The sequence below is a fragment of the Heptranchias perlo genome, unplaced genomic scaffold (genome assembly GCF_035084215.1).
Source record: "Heptranchias perlo isolate sHepPer1 unplaced genomic scaffold, sHepPer1.hap1 HAP1_SCAFFOLD_43, whole genome shotgun sequence".
NCBI classification, from domain to species: Eukaryota; Metazoa; Chordata; class Chondrichthyes; order Hexanchiformes; family Hexanchidae; genus Heptranchias; species Heptranchias perlo.
The window spans coordinates 8,836,850-8,858,023 of record NW_027139442.1 but is presented as its reverse complement, the minus strand read 5'-3'; the positions used below and the strand labels follow the sequence as shown (position 1 = coordinate 8,858,023).

At 43.8% G+C, this 21,174-nt stretch overlaps 1 pseudogene; it reads right to left on the bottom strand.

Moving 5' to 3' along the window:
- Nucleotides 1-1,223: 1,223 nt before the first annotated feature.
- On the bottom strand, nt 1,224-20,464 carry LOC137312550 (zinc finger protein 623-like; annotated as a pseudogene).
- Between the last annotated feature and the right edge of the window lie 710 nt (nt 20,465-21,174).

Genomic DNA, 21,174 nt, shown 5'->3' with positions numbered 1-21,174 from the left:
TGGTCCATTTTTTAAACTCCTTCGGTTCGAAACAGGAAGGGAAATTTTCACCATCGCTGGGGCCTGAACTAGTAGAGCGGATCCCCCGCCCCTTATGGAACCGGCCCGATTTTAATTTCTGCTCCGTCAGTTTACCGCCCTAGCAGTGAAGGTGAAATTACCTCCGACATCTCTGACCCCAAGTTTCGACAGGTGTGGGAAAGACATAAGACAGTGTTTGCCAAACACTGACATCAATGTGAGCGAATGGATCCGTGTATTCGGGTAAAAGGTGATAACCTCCCTCCACAGAGACAGGACCTCTATACCGTGGAGTCGAAGAGGCTTTCACCCCCAACAGCTCGGTAACATAAGACACTGTGCACTATGGGCAGTTCCCCGGGACACACACCAAGACGGATATCAACTGCTGCTGGAAGACCATCATTTCGGTTAAGGTGCCCCCAGGGTCTACCCGAAACCGGCTGGTCTTCCAGCTGAAGGAGCTGTCCACGACCGAGTGTTGCCGACTGGTGCACTCCAAGGTCCCGGCCTACGTGCTGTGGGATGGACTGAAGCGAGGTTCGGTCTGCGCAAAGGCTCTATGGGGAAAGGCGACCATGTTAGGCCATTTCACTTTGTATTAGAAGATATGTACTGTGTGTTGAATTGTAATAATGGAACCGTCGTGTGTAAGATCAGTTTTGTATCGTTTTGAATTGTAACTGTGATATTAGCATTGAACTGTGTGTATCCATCAATTTTGTGAAATAAATATATTTTGATTTTTTTTTAAAGTTCCAGTCTCACCGTGTCTGTTGTTATTGAACAGTGAAGAGTGGAAGTGAAGCCGGACAGTAAAGATGTGGGGAATTAAACAAAGACCATATGTTGCAGGCACCAGGTGAGAAATGGGATTAATTTCTGAATGATGAGAAACCAAAGAGAGTAGAGCAGCAAAGGGATTTTAGTGTCCAGGTACACCAACCAGTAAAAGCTAGTGTACATGTCCAAAAAAATAAAGATCCCAATTTCTAGTCTGTCTTATACCAAGGTATCGCTATCAGGTACTTAGTCAACTCTCTGGAATTTGATGATACAATCAGGCCCCACTGCCTCCATCGCTGGTCCATTCCATATATCCAGCACCCTCTGCATTAAAAAAGTTACATTCAAACATTCTGCTCATCCGATGCCCCAGGTGGAGAAGATTAATAGTAGCAGGAGGACCCAGACCATCAGCCTTATGTGCGTTTGGACATTTCTGGTTTAATTTGCAATTTTTTCCATTTTTTTCTGCATTTCAAATTTTATTTCATTCTTGCAGATTTTGCATTTTCAAACAAATTCTCCAAACCCTGTGCGGAGTGAGTGCTGACTCCGGGCCCTTTGACTGACAGCTCTCACCTCATCCCCCCACCACCCCCGCCCCGCTCCCGCTCCAGTCCTCCTGGGCTGACTCCTCCAATCACGTTGCACTCGGCAACTTCACTCACTTTTGCGCGCTGACGTCTCGCCACATCCGTGCGTTACGGTCAGGGACGCCGCGCATGCGCCGCGCGGTACCTTTGCTGCGTTCCCTTTGCAACAGGCCGGCGCCGGGAGGATGATGATGGCGACCTGGGGCTGATGGGTGGGCTGGGGCTGCTGGGGGCGGGGGTGAGGCCGACAGAGGGAGTGCCCGCACCCGGGAGTGGCCTGAGAGGGGAGAGCGGGGGTAGGGAGGGGAGGCGGAGGGAGTTACTCGGTGCCTCCTGCGGGCCCGGTGAATCTCCACTCTGGCAGTGCCCGGTGTCGAGCTGGGCTCGGGGGGGAGTCACTCTGCCGCCTCCCAGTCAAACGGGCCGTGGGTCGGAGCCCAAAAGTGAGCGAGAATCAAACAGCACAGAAAGAGGCCGCTCGGCCCATCGCGCCTGTGCCGGCTCTGTGAAAGAGGCCGCTGGGCCCATCGAACCTGTGCCCGCTCTGTGAAAGAGGCCGCTCGGCCCATCGCGCCTGTGCCGGCTCTGTGAAGGATGCCGCTCGGCCCATTGCGCCTGTGCCGGCTCTGTGAACGAGCGATCCGATTAGTCCCACTCCACTGCTCTTTCCCCACAGTCCCGCAAATTTCCCCACTTCAAGGATTGACCCGATTCCCTTTTGAAAGTTACTATTGAATCTGCTTCCACCGCCCTTTCAGGCAGTGAATTCCAGATCAGAACAACTCGCTGCCTAAAAACATTCTCCTCATCTCCCTGTGGCTCTTTTCCCAATTTTCTTCAATCTGTGTCCTCTGGTTACCAACCCTCCCGTTAGTGGCAACAGTATCTCCCCATCGACTCCATCAAAACCCCTCCTCATTTTGAATCCCTCGATTAAATCTCCCCTTAACCGTCTCTGCTCTAAGGAGAACAATCCCAGCTTCTTCAGTCTTTCCCGGTATCTGAAGTCCCTCATCCCCGGTACCATTCTGGTAAATCGCCGCTCAACCTTCTCTGCTCCAACGAGAGTAACCCCAACTTCTCTGTTCTCTCCACAATTGTTATTATTTATTAAGTGGGTTGTGCTGGGTATCTGGGAGCTGTAATTCGGTGAGTAGAAAGCAGTTGGGAGGATAAGTCTGCAGATTGATTTTGGGAGATGGAGAAGACGGTGATCATGGATTCAGGCAAGGGAGGGATGTGGTCTTTGAGACCGTCACGTACTCTGTTGTAAGATCTGTGTGTGTATGTGTGTGTGTGTGTGTGTGTGTGTGTCTTCCAGCAGTTCCCATTTGTACCTGTGACCTGACTGGCGAATTCTGCGACCTCGACTGCTGCTGTGACCCTGACTGTTCCCCCGCGGACATCAATGTCTTCTCCACCTGTCCGCCGGGCAGTGAACCGTAAGTTTCTGTTCGTGTGTTATTAAATTGTTTCCCGATCCGGCAACGTCTCGATTTTAAAATCCTCATCCTCGTGTTCAATTCCCACCATGGTCCTCGCCCCCTCCCTATCTCTGTAACCTCCTGCAACCGATGTAATCTCCACCGTCAACCGCATGTCACTCCACCCTATCATGGATTCTACCCCACCCATTTATCTCCACCCACAGCGCATGTACATTCTACGCACGATCATGTACACTGGAAGAACAGTCAGTGCTGGGACAATCAGTTCTCTTATACACACATTCAGTGCTGGGAAAGTCAATCCTGTAAGACACACAGTCAGTGCTGGGACACTCAGTCCTCTTATGCACACAGTCAATGCTGGGATACAGATTCCTGTTTTATCGTCAGTGCTTGGACACTCAGTCCTGTTATTCACTCAGTCACTGCTGGGATACTCAGTCCTGATATATGCACCTTCAGTGCTGGAACACTCAGTCCTGTTATACACACATTCAGTGCTGGAACACTCAGTCCTGTTATACACACATTCAGTGCTGGGACACTCAGTCCTGTTATACACACAGTCAGTGCTGGGACACTCAGTCCTGTTATACACACCGTCAGTGCTGGGAGACTCAGTCCTGTTATGCGCACAGTCAGTGCTGGGACATTCAGTCCTGTTATGTACACAGTCAGTGCTGGGGCACTCAGTCTTGTTATACACAATCTGATAAATAAATAACTGCAAACAAGAATGAAATCTCCAGGACCTGATGGTTTCCACCCCAGGGTATTAAAGGAAACGGATGGGGAAATTGCAGATGCATTAGTCATAATTTCTCAAAGCTCTCTCGACTCAGGAATTGTGCCTTTGTGGATGAAAGTTGAAAACGTCACTCCGTTATTTAAGAAAGTAGGGAGGAAGAAACCAGGAAAATACAGACCTGTCAGTTTAAGGTCAGTTGTGGGGAAGTTACTGGAATCTATCATCAGAGACAAAATGATTGAGCACTTGAACAAGTCTGAGCTGATCAAACAGAGTCAACATGGATTTGTGAAGGGCAGGTCATGTCTGACGAATCTAGTTGGATTTTTTGATGTAATTAACAAGGTGGACAGGGGAGTGTCTATGGATGTTGTCTATATGGACTTCCAGAAGGTATTTGAAAACGTTCAGCACAAGAGATTAACAGAATCAATGAAAAGTGCACAGAATTGAAAGTGACCTTGTGACTTGGGTTGGAATTAGTTGGGAGGTCGGAGAAGAGAATAGGGATAAAGGGAACGTTCGTTGATTGGCGGGATGTGACAAGTGATGTCCCCAGGGATCTCTACTGGGGCCTCAGCTTTTCACCATATCTATCAATAACTTGGATGAAGGAGTAGAGAGTTGTAGATCCAAGTTTCCAGGTGGCACTAAGTTAGGAGGCACAGTAAGTGGTGTAGATGGAAGCAGGAAGTTAAAAGGGACAGTTGAAGTGAATGGACAATCTGTGGCAGGTGGAGTTCAATGTGGGGAAGTGTGAGATCATTCACTTTGGATGCAGGAAGGAAACATTGGAGTATTTTCTTAAAGTGAGAGACTGGGAACGGTGGAGGAGCAAAGGGATTTGGGTGTCCATGTACACAAAGCTAGTGCACAGATAAAAAAGTAATCACAGACTAATGGAATATTGGCCTTTATCTCGAGGGCTGGAATACAAAGGGAAGGAAGTGATGCTTCTGTTCTACAGAGCCTTGGTCAGACCCCATCTGGAGAACTAATCCTCACCAAGGATATATTGGCCTTGGAGGGGGGACAGTGCAGATTCACCAGAATGACACCAGGGCTTGAATGGTTCAATTATGAGGATCGGTTGCATAAACTTGGTTTGCATTCCCTTGAGTTTAGAAGGTTGGGGGCTGATCTGAACCATACATTTAAAATTATAAAAGGATTCGATAGGGTAGAAATAGAAATGCGCATTTTCCACCAGCCGGGGCGGGGAGCGGGGGGCGCGGGGGGTTCCAATCTCTTAAAGGGAGGGAGTCTCTTAAAATCTCTTAAAGGTAGCCGGTACCTGTTACTTGCTAATAATAAGTCTGCTCTCTGCATGGAGATCAGACATCACATATGTAAAGCACAGATGCTTTACCCTATGTTACCCTAACCCTATGTTTACAAACTGATGAGTTGTGTTAAACATTGAATAAAGGTTGCACACCACTAAATCCCACATCCTCCAATATGTATGCCAGACCACTCCAATCTGCCAATCTGAGACTGCATGAGCGCATGCACCAAGGCTCTCTGCTGATGCACCTTGGTGCAGGAGGTGGTCAGAAGGAGGAACATCCTATATCCGCCGAGGTTCAAGACGCCCTCCAGACAAATGCCAAAAAGGCAGTGGGAGGCAGCAGGGGACGAAGTCAATGCTAGGCGCACAGCACGACGAACATGGATTCCGTGCAGGAAGAAGTTTAATACTTTGACACGAGTGGTCAAGGTGAGTGAGGTCAACTGTCAAGTGTCGTCTCCTACCAACTGCACCAGGCACTGCACCCACCATCACCCACATACCAACAAACGCTTTCAATCAGTACTCAACTCTTACAGTCAGATGCTTCCTCTCAACCTTACACATTATCACTGTTGCAAGCCACAGGACACATATACTGGTAGCTATTCACCCATGACAGTCACATCACCCAGATACATGTCCCAATTTCTCGCAGGAGAACGTGGCGCCTAACAGGAGCCAATAAGTGGCAGTGGCATTTAGTCCCTCAAGCCTGTTCCGTCATTCAATGATATCGTGGTGGGCCTGTGACCTAACTCCGTATACCCGCCTTAGCCCCATATCCCTTAATATCCTTGGTTCACAGAAATCTATCAATCTCAGATTTAGAATTCACAATTGAGCTCACATCAACTGCCGATTGCAGAACGAGAGTTCCAAACATCTCCCACCCTGTGTGTGTAGAATTGTTTCCTAACTTCACTCCTGCAAGTCCTGGCTCTAAATTTTAGGCTACGTCCCCGCGTCGTCGTATTCAAGCATAGGAAACCTCCAAAAACAGTCACAAATCCATCAGCAGCCAGAATCAATAATCCAGCCTCTAGCGTGTACATCCTGCATGTTCCGTTTAAAATGCGCTGCTCCGGGGTCCCCCAGACACTCTAAAAAATGTTCTGATGGTCATGGTTATGACTGCATTGAGTTGAACCTTAAGTTCCAAAATGGTGTCTATCACTTTAAATTATCGTTGCACACTGATTGTATCCATTTTCTCCTTACTTTGCATGCTGCCGGCGTTCGGTATTTGCGCACGTGCAAATACCTAGTCCAAGATGGCGACCGGCGCACGTCACGCTGGGAATGTGCACACGCAGCCAAGACAGTATCTTGGTACTTCGAGACGCCACGTAGCGCAGAAACAACGGGCGCTACACGACCCACTGTGTTTAAAAGAAAGCTGATTCATTGAACACTTGTACAGATTACCAAACTCCAGCACAGTTAAAGGGGTTATTAACATCAGAAACAAACCCCACCTGTCAGAATGAACGTGGTTCTCTCCTAGATGTGATTGAGAGCAGAATCGAACCCCTGGAGTCACATATGAACTCTCTGGTGTCTCAGCAGGTGGGATGACCGAGTGAATCCCTTCCCACACACAGAGCAGGTAAACGACCTCTCCCCAGTGTGAGTGCGTTGGTGTGATAGAAGATGCCTTTTACTTTTAAAACTCTTCTCACAGTCAGAACATTTAAAACGTCTCTTACCAGTGTGAACAAGTTGATGTTCAATGAGGTAGGATGAACGAGTGAATCTCTTCCCACATTTGGAGCAGATGAACGGCCTCTCCCCAGTGTGAACTCGCTGATGTGTCAGCAGGTGGGCTGACTGGGTGAATCTAATCCCGCACTCAGTGCAGGTGAACGGCTTGTCCCCAGTGTGAGTGCGTTGATGTGTCAGCAGGTTGGATGACAGAGTAAATCCCTTCCCGCACTCAGTGCAGGTGAACGGCCTCTCCTCTGTGTGAATCCGTTGGTGTGCCAGTAGATCCTTTGTAATTTTAAAGCTCTTTTCACAGTCCGAACATTTAAAACGTTTCTTATCAGTGTGAACAAGTTGATGTGTCAGAAGACTGGATGAACAAGTGAATCCATTCCCACACACAGATCAGGTGAAAGGCCTCTTCCCAGTGTGAACTCGTTGGTGTGTGAGCAGGTGAGATGATCGAGTGAATCCCTTCCCACGCTCAATGCAGGTAAACGGCCTCTCCCCGGTGTGAACTTCCTGGTGTGTTAGCAGGTTGGATGATCGAGTGAATCCCTTCCCACACTCAGTGCAGGTGAACGGTCTCTCCCCGGTGTGAACTCGGTGGTGTTTCAGTCGGCTGGATGACTCATTCAATTCCTCCCCACACACGGAGCTGGGGAACGGCCTCTCCCCAGTGTGTCTGTGTCGATGAGTTTCCAGCTGGGACGGGTAATTGAATCCCTTCCCACAGTCCCCACATTTCCACGGTTTCTCCATGGTGCGGGTGTCCTTGTGTCTCTCCAGGTTGGACGATCAATAGAAGTCTCGTCCACACACACAACACGTATACGGTTTATCCGTCCTCTGAATGGTGTGATTTTTTTTCAGGCTGTGTAACTGGTTAAAGCTCTTTGCACAGTCAGTGCACTGGAACACTCTCACTCGGGTATGTGTTTCTAGGTTGTTTTCCAGTCACAGAGATGTTTCAAATCTTTTCCCACAGACAGAATCGACAAACATTCCTCCTTCTGTATTCAAACCCGATGATCTTCAGGTGCTGGTGAATTGAGTGACTGTCAGATCTTGACGTGGTTTGGTTTGAGTTTCCCGTCTGCAAATCCTCCCCTTCTAATACTCTGTAAAAGGAGTTCACACTGTGAACAGAGGATAGAAATTCAGAACAGGAAATTCTCGTTTCGATGGAACATTCTTCCCGCTCATTCCCCCAGAATGTTAATCCCCGTCCAAAACACTCACCCTCCTCCCTCTGCTGAAATCCAAATCCATCGCACCATCTCCAACAGTTTTCCTTCTATTTAAGTTTATTTTCTCTCCCCTGAAAGCCTTGACTCTGACTGGGGTCAGGTCGACACTCGCCGGTTCCCCTCTCTCTTTCTCTCTCTTGCCCTGAAGGTGCTGACTCTGGCTGGGTTCAGTTCTATACTCACTGATTCCCCTCCCTCTCCTCTCCTGAAGGTGTTGACTCTGGCTGGGTTCTGTTCTCTTCTCACTGGTTCCCCTCCCTCTCCTCTCCTGAAGGTGTTGACTCTGGCTGGGTTCTGTTCTACACTCACTGGTTCCTCTCCCTCTCCTCCCCTGAACGTGCTGACTCTGGCTGGGTTCAGTTCGACACTCACTGGTTCCCCTCCCTCTCCTCTCCTGAAGATGCTGATTCCGGCTGGATGTATATGCTCTCTCCCTCATTTCGATACTATGTCCCTCCCTTTGCTGCCTGTAAGCATTCCATCTGTGATATCTCCTAATTTTGGCGACGAACTCTCTATGACCAGTCACCATTTCTCCTCCATTTAAAGACGGTCACTGATCTGTCACTATTTCTCCTTCATTTGCAGATTCTCCCTGAACTGTAACTATTCCTCCTTCATTTACAGACCTCCCTGACCCGTCACCATTTCTCCTTCATTTACAGACAGACCCTGATCAGTCACCATTTCTCCGTCATTTACAGACACTCCCTGACCAGTCACCATTTCTCCTTCATTCAGACACAACCTGGCCAATCACCATTTCGCCTTCATTTATAGACACTCCCTTGTTCGTCACAATTTATCCTTCATTGACAGACACTCCCTGACTAGTAACCACCTCGCTCCGCATCTCCATCATCCGTTCACCTGTGAGCAAGGCCACTGCCTTCCACAACCTTATTGCCGATTGCTGCATTTAGCAAAATCGGATCAGCAGCAGGCCATTCAGCCCCACGAGCCTGTTCCGTCATTCAATTAGACCATGGCTGAACTGTATCTTAACTCCATATACCTGCCTTGCTATCATAACCCTTAATACTCTGGCCAAACAAAAATCTATCAATCTCAATTTACAATTGACCCCCAGCTTCAACAGCTTTTTGGAGTGAAGAGAGTTCCAGATTTCCACTCCCCTTTGTGTGAAGAATTGTTTCCTGACATCACCGCTCAATGGCCGAGCTCCAATTTTAAGGTGATCCCCTCCCCCCCACCCCCGCCCCACTACCACCCTTGTTCCAGACTCTCGCACCAGAGGAAATAATTTCTCTCGATGTACTCGATCAAATCCTTCAATCATCTTAAATACCTCAATTAAATGACCCCTTAACCTTATCTATGCAATCTGTCCTCATCGTTTACGTAAGTGATCTCTGCAAGTACAGGACAGAAATTCAGAACAGAGAGGTCTAGTTTCTGTGGAACATTATTATCTCCCTTGCCCCTATTAAGCTGTAAACCCCCCGTCCCACATTCTTCCTCCTTGCCTCTATTAAGCTGCAAATTCCCCTTCCCACACTCTCCCTCCATGCCCCAATGAAGCTGTAAATCCCCCGTCCCGCACACTCTCCCTCCTTGCCCCTATTAAGATGTAAATGCCCAGTCCCGCACACTCACCCTCCTTGTATGGTATGTTGGGCTGTTTTACAACAATTTAGTGACATCCAGACACAGCCCAACCCCTGCACTGTTCCATGAATGGGACTACCCGAAGGGGCGGAGACCTTTGCACATATCAGATTTCTAATCCCCTCTCCCATGGGACTAACCGTTCAACCAAAACGAAACAGCCGCTGTTTAAAATGTATCCTTCAAAGTTCTCACCTGATGCCTGCAAAAGATGCTTTTTGTATAACTCCCCATATCCTTACTCTCCGGCTCTGTTTACTGTTCTATAACAAACACTAAAGGTTAATGGGCAGGTTTAAAAAAATCAGATTTAATACCTGCTACCAATCACAAACTCGCTCACACTGCACATTGTCCGGTTTCAGCAATTTGTTCTGAACTGTTGCAGTTCTGCTTCCGGCCAGTAGATGTCCCCAAACCCCGGGACATTGAAGTTTGCAGATGAGCGAGGGACAGAAGATAAACTCATTCTTCACATTATATTGCACGAGTGGCATTTAGAAAAACTGGGGATGGAGACGAGCTGCAAGTACATTTTGTTAGAGCAAACACTAGTTGTGATGCTGTGTTAAATTCTTGTAATTTGTTTCGGAGATATAGTCAATACAGATCAAGACTGGGACAAAATAAACATGCAGAACGGCCTTGTGAATGGCCATTGAATTTCAATAGAGAAAGGTGTGAGGTGGTGCATTTCGCTGGGGGAATAACGAGGCCACATACTGCATGGAAAATAAGAGTCTAAATGGGGTAGAGGAGCAATGTAAATCGTGTCCTGAGAAATCAGAGAGAAATACTGTGCAATGTACAGTGATATATAATGGGGCAAATTCACAACTATGGAACGAGTGAAACAAAAACTTTATTATGAATCAATTGTCTTCATTTTTCACCGTCAAAAAGTGCAAAAATACGAGAGTAAAAGTTACAGACAGAAACTTCCCTCACATTGCACATTGTGCTGTTTCTGGAACCACGACAGAGAATGTGAATTTGTTGCCTTATTATAGTTGTCGCTTCCCGTCAGTCGAGGTCAGTCTCTGGTACTGGATATGAGACTGGGGTTTATTCTGTATCTGTCAGTCTCTGTAACTGAGTGTGAGCATGGGGTATATTCTGCATCTCTCAGTCGCTGGTACTGTCTGTGTGTGGGATACATTCTCTATCTGCCATTCTCTGCTACTTTATCTCAGTGTGGGATTCATTCTGCAATTCAATCTCTGTGACAATGTGCATTCTATACTCTTATTTCAGTTTCCACTATTGTATTGAAACTTTAAAGTATATACATGTCTTCATCGAGCATTTAATTTGTTTACACAGATAAACTTTTTGATTTTCTTTAATCAAACAACGTGTGAGAGTTTTGGAGTCGTGTTACATCTTAATCTCTGAACTCTATTGTGAATGATAATATACCTTTCAATCTGTTCACGTTGAAATTACTGGACTGGTGTGTAATGTGCAGTTCAGTCTGCAATAATGGGATTAATTCTGCATCTGAGTCTAACACTGTATGTGATTTTTGGACTGGTATGTAATATGTAGCTCATCCTGCACTAAAGGAATTGATACTGTATCTATCATTCTTATACTGTATGAAATTTTTGGACTGGAATGCAATGTATAGCTCAGGCTGCACGAATGGAATTGATACAGTGTCACATTGAAAGATTCAGTATGAGATTTTTGGACTGGTGAGTAACGTGTAGCTCAGTCTGTGCTAATGGAATTGATATTGTATCTTTGAGTCTGATACGGTATGAGATTCTTGGATTGCTATATAATGTGTGGCTCAGTTTTCACTAATTGAATTGATTCTGTATCTTTCAGTCTAATATTGTATGAGATTGTTGGACTGATATATAATGTTCAGCTCAGGCAGTGCGAATAGAATTTAAATTGTATCTTCCAATCTGATCATTTGTGATTTTTGGACTAGTACGTAATGTGTAGCTCAGTCTGTACCAATGGTATTGATAATGTTTATTTCAGCAAACACGAGTATTTGCCACTATATCCAATATGTAGCTCAGTCTGCACCAATAGAATTTAGACTGTATCTTTCAATCTGCCACTATGAGATCTTTGGACTGGTCTGTAAAGTGTAACTCAGTCTGCAGTAATGTGACTGTGACATTCATTCTATATCGGTCGTCTCCAGTACAGTCTGTGAGTGTGGAGATTCATTCTGTATCTGTCGGTCTCTGGTACTGTGTGTGAGTTTGGGATTAATTCTGTATCTGTCAGTCTCTGGTACTGTATGTGAGTGTGGGATTCATTCTGTATCTGCAGGTCTCTGGTGCTGTGTGTGAGTGTGGGATTTATTCTGTATCTGTCAGTCTCTGCTACATTATCTCAGTGTGGGATTAATTCTGTAATTCAGTCTCTGAGACAATGTGCAAGTCTGGATTCATTCTGTATTCTTATTTCAGTTTACAGTATCGTATTTGAAACTGTATCTTTAATACTTTAAATTATATACAGTTCTTCGTCCAGTGTTTAATTTGTAAATATGGATACACTTTTCAATTTTCTTTAATCAAACAACGTGTGTGAGCTTTGGAGTGGGATTACATCTTAATCTCTGAACTCTATTGTGAATGATAATGTACCTTTCAATCTGTTCGTGGTGAAATTATTGGATTGGTATGTAATGTATAGCTCAGTCAGCAATAATGGGATTAATTCTGCATCTCAATCTAATATTGTATGAGATTTTTGGACTGGTATGTAATATGTAGCTCAGCCTGCACTAAAGGAATTGATACTGTATCTATCAGTCTGATACTGTATGAGATTTTTGGACTGGAATGTGATGTGTAGCTCATTCTGCACAAATGGAAGTGATACTGAATCTTTCAATCTGATATTCCATGAGATTTTTGGACTCGTCATCTGTGCTAATGGAATTGTTATTGTATCTTTGAGTCTGATAGGGTATGAGATTCTTGGACTGCTATATAATGTGTGGCTCAGTCTGCACTCATGGAATTGATACTGTTTATTTCAGTCGAAGATTTTATGGGATTTTCAGTCTGGTATGTAATGTACAGGTCAGGCAGTGCTAATAGAATTGATACTGTATCTTCCAGTCTGATCATTTATGAGGTTTTTGGACTGGTATATAATGTGTAGCTCAGTCTGAACGAATGGTATTGATACTGTTTATTTCAGTATATTACTCCATGAGTATTTACTAATATTTCTACTATGTAGCTCAGTCTGCACTAATGGAATTCATACCGTCGCTTTCAATCTGACACTATGATATCTTTGAACTGGTATGTAAAATGTAACTCAGTCTGCAGTAGTGTGACTGTGAGATTCATTCTGTGATTGTCAGTTCCTGATACTCTATGTGAATGTGGTATTCATTCTGGATCTATCAGTCTCTGGTACTGTGTGTGAGTTTGGGATTCATTCCATATCTCTCAGTCTCTGATTTTGTATGTGTGAGCGATTCGTTCTGTTCCTGTCAGTCTCTGGTACTATATGTGAGTGAGACATTCATTCTGTATCTATCAATTTCTGATGCTGTCTGTGAGTGATATAAATTCTGTATCTGTCAGTCTGTGCTACAGTGTGTGAGTGTGGGATTCATTTTGAATCTGTCAGTCGCTGGTACATTGTATGAGTTTGGGATTCATTCTACATATCAGTCTCTGGCACTCTATCGGAGTGAGAGATTCATTCTTTATCTGTATCTAATTTATATCTTCATTTACAGGATGGCGTTCACATCTGTATCTTTAATACTTAAATGTATGAATAATTTTTCCCAGTTTTAATTGGTAGATAATGACATTTAAAAAAACGTAATAAGATAATGTGGGCATCTATTTTTGGACTTCTATTAAATCTACATTGGGAACACAATTGTGAATTTGTGCATCTTCCAATTGATATGGTGACATTTTTGAACTTGTATATAATGTGTACCTCAGTCTGCATGAATGGAATACTGTATATTTCAGTCTGAATCTGTATCAGTTTTGTTGTCGTGGTTTCTAATGTGCAGCTCAGTCTGCACAAATGGAATTGATACTGTATCTTTCAATCTGACACTGAGATTTTTGGACTGGAACGTAATTTATAACTCAGCCTGCACTAATGTAGGTGACTGTGAGATTCACCTTGTATCTCTCAGTCTCTGGTACTGTGTGTGAGTGTGGGATTCATTTTGTATCTGTCAGTCTCGGGTGCTGTGAGTGAGTGTGGGATTCATTCTGTATCTGTCAGTCTGAGGTGCTGTGAGTGAGTGTGGGATTCATTCTGTATCTGTCATTCTCTGGTACTGTGTGTGAGTGTGGGATTCATTCTGTGTCTGTCAGTCTCTGCTGCTGTGTGTGAGTTTGCGATTCATAATTTAACTCTCAGTCTCTAGTGCTTTATTAGAATGTGGGATGAACTCGGTATCTGTCTGTCCTTGGTACTGTATGCCTGAGTGGGATTCATTCTGTTTCTGTCATCTCTGGTACCATACTTGAGTATGGGATTCACTCTGTGTCTGGCAACCTCTAGTACTGTATGCGAGTTTGGGATTCCTTCTGCATGTCTGTCTCTGTACTGTATCGGAGTGTGAGATTCATTCTGTTTCTGTCCATAATTATTCTCTCAGATTACATTATGATGTTCAATACTGTAGCTTTAATATGTTAATGTTTGAATAGCTTTTCTCATTATTTAATTGGTAAATATGGATACACTTTCGGATTTGAAGCTGGAGGCTTTAATCAGATAATTTGTGTGCTTTTTGGACTGCTATTAAATCTGTAAATCTGTGAGTAATATTGTGAATGATAATTTATCTTTCAAATTGATATGGTGACATTTCTGAATTGGTAAATAATGTGTATCTCAGTCTGTGCTAATAGAATCGATACTGTATCTTTAAATCTCATACTGTGAGTATATTATAAACTGATATCTAATTTGTTTCTCTGGTTACACTGTCACAGCAATTCTCAATCTGATATTGTACATGAGTTTCGGCCTTCATTTTGTATTTGAATGATACACTATTCGAATGGATACTGCATGTATTAAACTCACGTGTGTGTGAGAGTTCTGGGCTAGTATTCAATTTGAATCTCGGGATATCTGGTATTTAATTCATGGCTAATGTTGCCCTTTTGTGAAATTGACAATCTGATAGTGTGATTTTGGGCTGGGATTTTAGAATCCACCTGTCAGCGGGACTGAGTTCGGGAGAAATGGAACAGTGTCTGCCTCACCTGCTCTGTTTGACTGTTGGATTGAAAATGTGACTCTGGAACTTGGGATCAGTGTGGGACTGACTACTTCTGCTGTGTGGGACTGTGGAACTGATGACCTGTCTGTGTCTCTGTGCTCTGAGAGTGAGAATATACCTACTGTGTGTGAGAAGGAGCTGGCTGCACTGTTCCTTTGCCTCGGGTGGAGGAAATTTCACATTCATTCTGGCTCCTTCAAGTATTTGCCTGTAGAAAGAAACGTATCTCTTGTAAATCAAGAACAGGTGAGGTAGAAAATGCAGAAGTGATCAGATTAATATCTGTTAATAATAATATTGAATATCCACAAATGAAAATCAGCGATACAAACAGTGTCAGTGTCTGACTCCACTGCAGTACTGCAGCACTCAGCTTCTGCACACCAGGTGTGTCGGGCTGTTTTACAACAGTTTAGTGACATTCAGACAAAACACAACCCCTGGAATGATCCATGAATGGGACTACCCGATGGGGCGGGGAGCTTTGCACATATCAGATTTCTAATCGCCTGTTCCATGGGACTAACCGTTCAACTGAAACAAAACAGCCACTGTTTAAAATGTGTCCTTCAAACTTCTCACCTGATGCCTGCAATAGATACTCTTTGTTTAACTCCCCACATCCTTACTGTCCGGCTCTGTTTACTCTTCAGTAACAAACACTAAAGGTTAATGGTCAGGTTTCAAAAAATCAGATTTAATACCTGCCACCAATCACAAACACGCTCACACTGCACATTGTCCGGTTTCAGCAATTTGTTCCGAACTGTTGCAGTTCTGCTTCCGGCCAGTAGATGTCCCCAAACCCCGGGTCATTGAAGTTTGCAGATGAGAGAGGGACAGAAGATAAACTCATTCTTCACATTATATTGTACGGGTGGGATTTAGAAAAACTGGGAATGGAGAACATTTTTTCGATAAAACATTGGTTGTAATGCTGTATTAAATGATAGTAATTACTTTAGGGGGTGTAGTCAATACTGAGGAAGACTACGACAAAATAAGCTTCCAGAACGGCCGTGTAAATGGCCATTGAATTTCAATATAGAAAGGTGTGAGCTGGTGCATTTTGCCAGGAGAAATAAGGAGGCCACATACTGCTTGGAAAATAAGTGTCTAAATGGGGTAAAGGAGCAATGCAAATCTTGTCCTGAGAAATCAGAGAGAAATACTGCGCAATGTACAGTGAAATATAATGGGGCAAATTCACAACTATCGAATGAGTGAAACAAAAACTTTATTATAAAACAATTGTCATCATTTTTCAATAACAAAACGAGCAAATATACGGGAGTAGAAGTTACAGACAGAACCTTTCCTCACGTTGCACATTGTCCGATTTCTGCAACCACGACATAAAATGTGAATTTGTTCCGTTCTTTTACAGTTCTCGCTTATGTCCAGCAGAAGTCAGTCTCCAGTACTGTGTGTGAGAGCGGGGTTTATTCTGCATCTGTCAATATCTGATACTGTGTGAGTGTGGGATTCATTCTGTATCAGCCAGTCTCTGGTACTGAGTGTGAGCATGGTGTTAATTCTGTATCTCTCAGTCTCGGGCACTACATATGAGTTTGGGATCATTCTGTATCCGCAAGTCTGTGGCACTGTATATGAGAGTGGGATTAATTCTGTATCTGCCAGTCTCAGGTACTGTGTATAAGTGTGGAATTAACTCTGTATCTGTCAGTCTCTGGTACTGTGTGTGAGTATGGGATTCATTCAATATCTGTTCGTCCCTGGTATTTTGTGTGAATGAGCGTTTCATTCTGTTTCCGTCAGTGTCAGGTGCTATATGTGAGGGAGATTTTCATTTAGCATCTATCGATTTCTGGTACTGTTTGTGAGTGATATAAATTTTGTCTCTGTCAGTCTGTGCTACAGTGTGTGAGTTTAGGATTCATTCTGTATCTGTCAGTCTCTGGTACCGTGGGAGTGTGTGATTCATTCTATGTCTGTCAGTCCCTTCTAATGTGTGTGAGTGTGGGATTCATTCTGTATCTGTCAGTCCCTTGTAATGTGTGTGAGTGTAGGATTCATTCTGTATCTGTCAGTCCCTTGTAATGTGTGTGAGTGTAGGATTCATTCTGTATCTGTCAGTCACTGTTACATTGTTTGAGTGCTGTATTCAATTTGCATGTCAGTCTCTGGCCCTCTATCTGAGTATGAGATTCATTCTTTATCTGTATGTAATTTGTGTCTCTGTTTGCAGTATGGTGTTCAAAACTCTCTCATTAATACCTCAATGTATCAATAATTTTTCCCAGTGTTTAATTGGTAGATAATGATACATTTTAAAATATAATGTTTTCGGTTATAATCAGAGAATGTGGGCACTTTTTGGACTTCGATTAAATCTGTATCGATGGGAAAAAAATTGTGAATTAGTTTATCTTCCAAAATGATATGGTGACATTTTTGAACTTGTATATGATGTGTCGCTCAGTCTGCTTGAAAGGTATACAGTATATTTCAGTCTGAATCTTTATCAGTTTTTAATAGTGCTTTATAATATGTAGATCAGTCTGCACTAATGGAATTGATACTGTATCTTTCAATCTGACATTATGAGATTTTTGGACTGATGTGTAATGTGTAACTCAGACTGCATTAATGTGTGTGACTGTGAGATTCATTCTGTATCTGTCAGTCCCTAGTACTGTCTGTGAGTGTGGGATTCATTCTATATCTGTCAGTCCCTAGTGCTGTCTGTGAGTGTGGGATTCATTCTGTATCTGTCAGTCCCTAGTACTGTCTGTGCGTGTGTGATTCATTCTGTATCTGTCAGGCTCTGGTACTGTGGGTGTGTGTGATTCATTCTATATCTGTCAGTCCCTTTTACTGTGTGTGAATGTAGGATTCATTCGGTATCTGTCAGTCACTGTTACATTGTGTGAATGCTGGTTTCATTCTGTGTGTCACTCTCTGGCACTCTATCTGAGTGTGAGATTCATTCCTTATCTGTATGTAATTTGTATCTCCATTTACAGTATGGTGTTCAAAACTTTATCTTTAATACCTCAATGAATGCATATTTTTCCCAGTTTTTAATTGGTTGATAATGAAATGCTTTAGAATATAGTCAGAGAATGTGGGCACTTTTTGGACTACTATTAAATCTGTATCGATGGGAACACAATTGTGAATTAGTTTATCTTCCAAACTGATATGGTGACATTTTTTAACTTGTATATGATGTGTAGCTCAGTCTGCATGAATGGAATACTGTATATTTCAGTCTGAATCTGCATCAGTTTTTTTAGTGGTATATAATGTGTAGATCAGTCTGCACTAATGGAATTGATACTGTATCTTTCAATCTGATACTTCTTGGACTGGTAAATAATGTTACTCAGCCTGCACTAATGTGTGATTCATTTTGTATCTCTCAGTATCTGGAACAGTGTGTCAGTGTGCGATTCATTCTGTATCTTGTCAGTAGTGTGTGTGAGTTTGCGATTTAATCTATATATGCAGTCTCTGATACTGTGAGTGTGGGATTTATTCTGTGTCTTTCAGTCTCCAGTCTTGTATGTGGGTGTTGAATTCTTTCTGTATATGCAGCCTCTCAAAATGCATGTTGGTGTGGGATGCATTCTCTATCTGTCAGACTCTGGTACTGTGTGTGAGTGTGTGATTCATTCTGTATCTCTCAGGCTCTGGTACTGTGTGAATGTGGGAGTCATTATCTTTCTGTCAGTCTCTAGTACTTTATGAGAGTGAGTAATTAACTAGATATCTATCAGCACTTGGTACTGTATGCCAGTGTGGGATTCATTCTATATCTGTCATCTCTGGTACCATATGTGAGTGTAGGATTCGCTCTGTGTCTGTCAGTCTCTATTATTGTATGTGAGTTTGGGATTCCTTCTGCATCTGTCAGTCTCTGGTACTATATCTGAGTGTGAGATTCATTCTGTATCTGTATTAATTATTCTCTCAGATTGCATTATGGCATAAAAAATTTTAGCTTTAATATCTTCATGTTTAGATCATATTTCTCATTATTTAATTGGTAAATGTGGATACACTTTAGGATTTGACACTGTAGGTTTTAATCAGATTATTTGTGTGCTTTTTGAACTACTATTAAATCTGTATCTCTGTGAGTACTATTGTGAAAGATAATGTATCTTTCAAATTGATATGGTGACACTTTTCAAATGGCGTATAATGTATAGCTCAGTCTGTACTAATAGAATTGATACTGTATCTTTACATCTCACAATATGAGTCCATTATAAACTGATATCTAATTTGTTTCTCAGATTACACTCTCACAGCATTTTTAATCTGATACTGTACATGAGTTTTGGACTCGTATGCAATTTGTATCACATGATACATGCAATATCCATTCGCATAGTGTATCAACTCACATGTGTGTGAGAGTTCTGGGCGAGTAATCAATTGGAATCTCAGGGGACATTATTGGGATTCATTCTGCACCTTTAAATCGGGTACCATGTGTGATTTCGATCTGGTATTTAATTCGTAGCTAATGTTGCCCTATTGTGAGATTGATACAGTGCCTTTCAATCTGATAGTGTGATCTTGGACTGGGATTTTTGTATCTACCTGTCAGCGGGACTCAGCTCGGGGGAAATGGAACAGTGTCTGCCTCTGTTTGACTGTTGGATTGAAAATGTGTCTCTGGATCTTGGGATCAGTGTGGGACTGACTGCTTCTACTGTCTGAGACTGTGGAACTGATGACCTGTCTGTGTCTCTGTGCGCTGTGTGTGATAATGTACTTACTGTGTGGGAGAAGGAGTTGGCTGCACTGTTCCTTGTGCCTCGAGTGGAGGAAACATAACACTGATTCTGGGTCCTTCAAGGATTTGCCTGCAGGAAGAAATTTATCTCTTGTAACTCAAGAACCAGTGAGGGAGAAAATACAAAAGTGTTCGAATTAATATCCATATCAATGATTATTTTGAATATCCACAAATGAGAACCAGTGATACAAACAGTGTCAGTTTCTGACTCCACTGCAGTACTGCAGCACTCAGCTTCTGCAAACCAGGTGTGTTGGGCAATTTTACAACAATTTAGTGACATCCTGACACAACCCAACCTCTGCACTGATCCATGAATGGGACGACCCGATGGGGCGGGGACCTTTGCACACGTCAGGTTTCTAATCCCCTCTCCCATGGGACTAACCGTTCAACCGAAACCAAACAGCCGCTGTTTAAAATGTGTCCTTCACACTTCTCACCTGGTGCCTGCAATAGATGCTCTTTGTATAACTCCCCACATCCTTACTGTCCGGCTCTGTTTCCACTCTTCACTGTCCAATAACAATAAACAGAGTGAGACTGGAACTGAACCAGGAACATTCACTACTGGTTTGGGGAGAGAAAGCAGCAATGATTTTAAATAGCAGGTTCTTCCCATTCTGTCCCCCTTCCCCTGGACACACCCGGTACACACACAGCCCGAGAATGACCTCTCCCTTTCCCCGCTCACTCCATGTTCCGGGACCAGTTCCTGATCCACTCCGCCTCTTACAAACAGCCCCCGGACTCCCCCTGACCTTCCCCCGGACTCAATGCCGATCTCTGAGCCCATCTGCGGACACGGTCCCGAAGCGATGAGCTGCTGTAACGAAGCTGCTCTTTGCCCCCTTCCCCCGGGGGCCGTGATCTCTCCATTCCCGGCTGTTTTAAACCATCTTCTTCCGCTCACTGAGGGAATGGCGCCCACAGGCCGAGCTGGGGGAGGGGAGCGCGCATGCGCTCTTCTGCTCACCAAAATCCAGCGCTGGGGGCGGGGCTGAGACGCGCATGCGCATATATCTGGTTTAATTCCCAATACAAAAATCAATGGAAACTTTCCCCAATTGGAATTTTTCAGAGTCTGAGCAAAGGAAGTGGGGCTGGGGGAAAGGTCAGAGGGAATGGGGTCCACAGGCAGTGCAGGAACAGGCACCAGAATGGAAACAGATGGGATTCCACCAGTGACTAACGCTGGAATCCAGACTGACTTTACAATCTCCAACTATTAAACGAGATGTTTCCATCCGTGCTTTTTCTCTCTGTATCTTTTGATGGTAAAGAGCCTTTCAGAGATAAAGTGAGCGGCTGTGAAATGAGCATGTGGTTTCTGTTCAGTCTTGGACTCTTTACTGAAACATCTGACGTGCAGCTCCGAAACTCGGGGATGGGGGAGGGAGGATTTCTCAAACCAATCCTGGAGAAACATGTGAGGAAAGAGTGAGTCAGTGTGTTTGTTGGGACCGTGCAGGATTAATATCTGACAGCACCGGTCCCAGATTTATTTAATCAGAGTGAAACTCTCGGTCACTGAGAGTATTACCGAACGGTCCTGAGCTGCAAAACCGAATATAGTACAGCAGGCAAGAGAGGGTTAAATGTGGCGCATTGTTTTTGTCACTCTCTGCACTGAGTGTAGGATTAATATTGTGTCTGCGTCTGGTACAATATCAGTG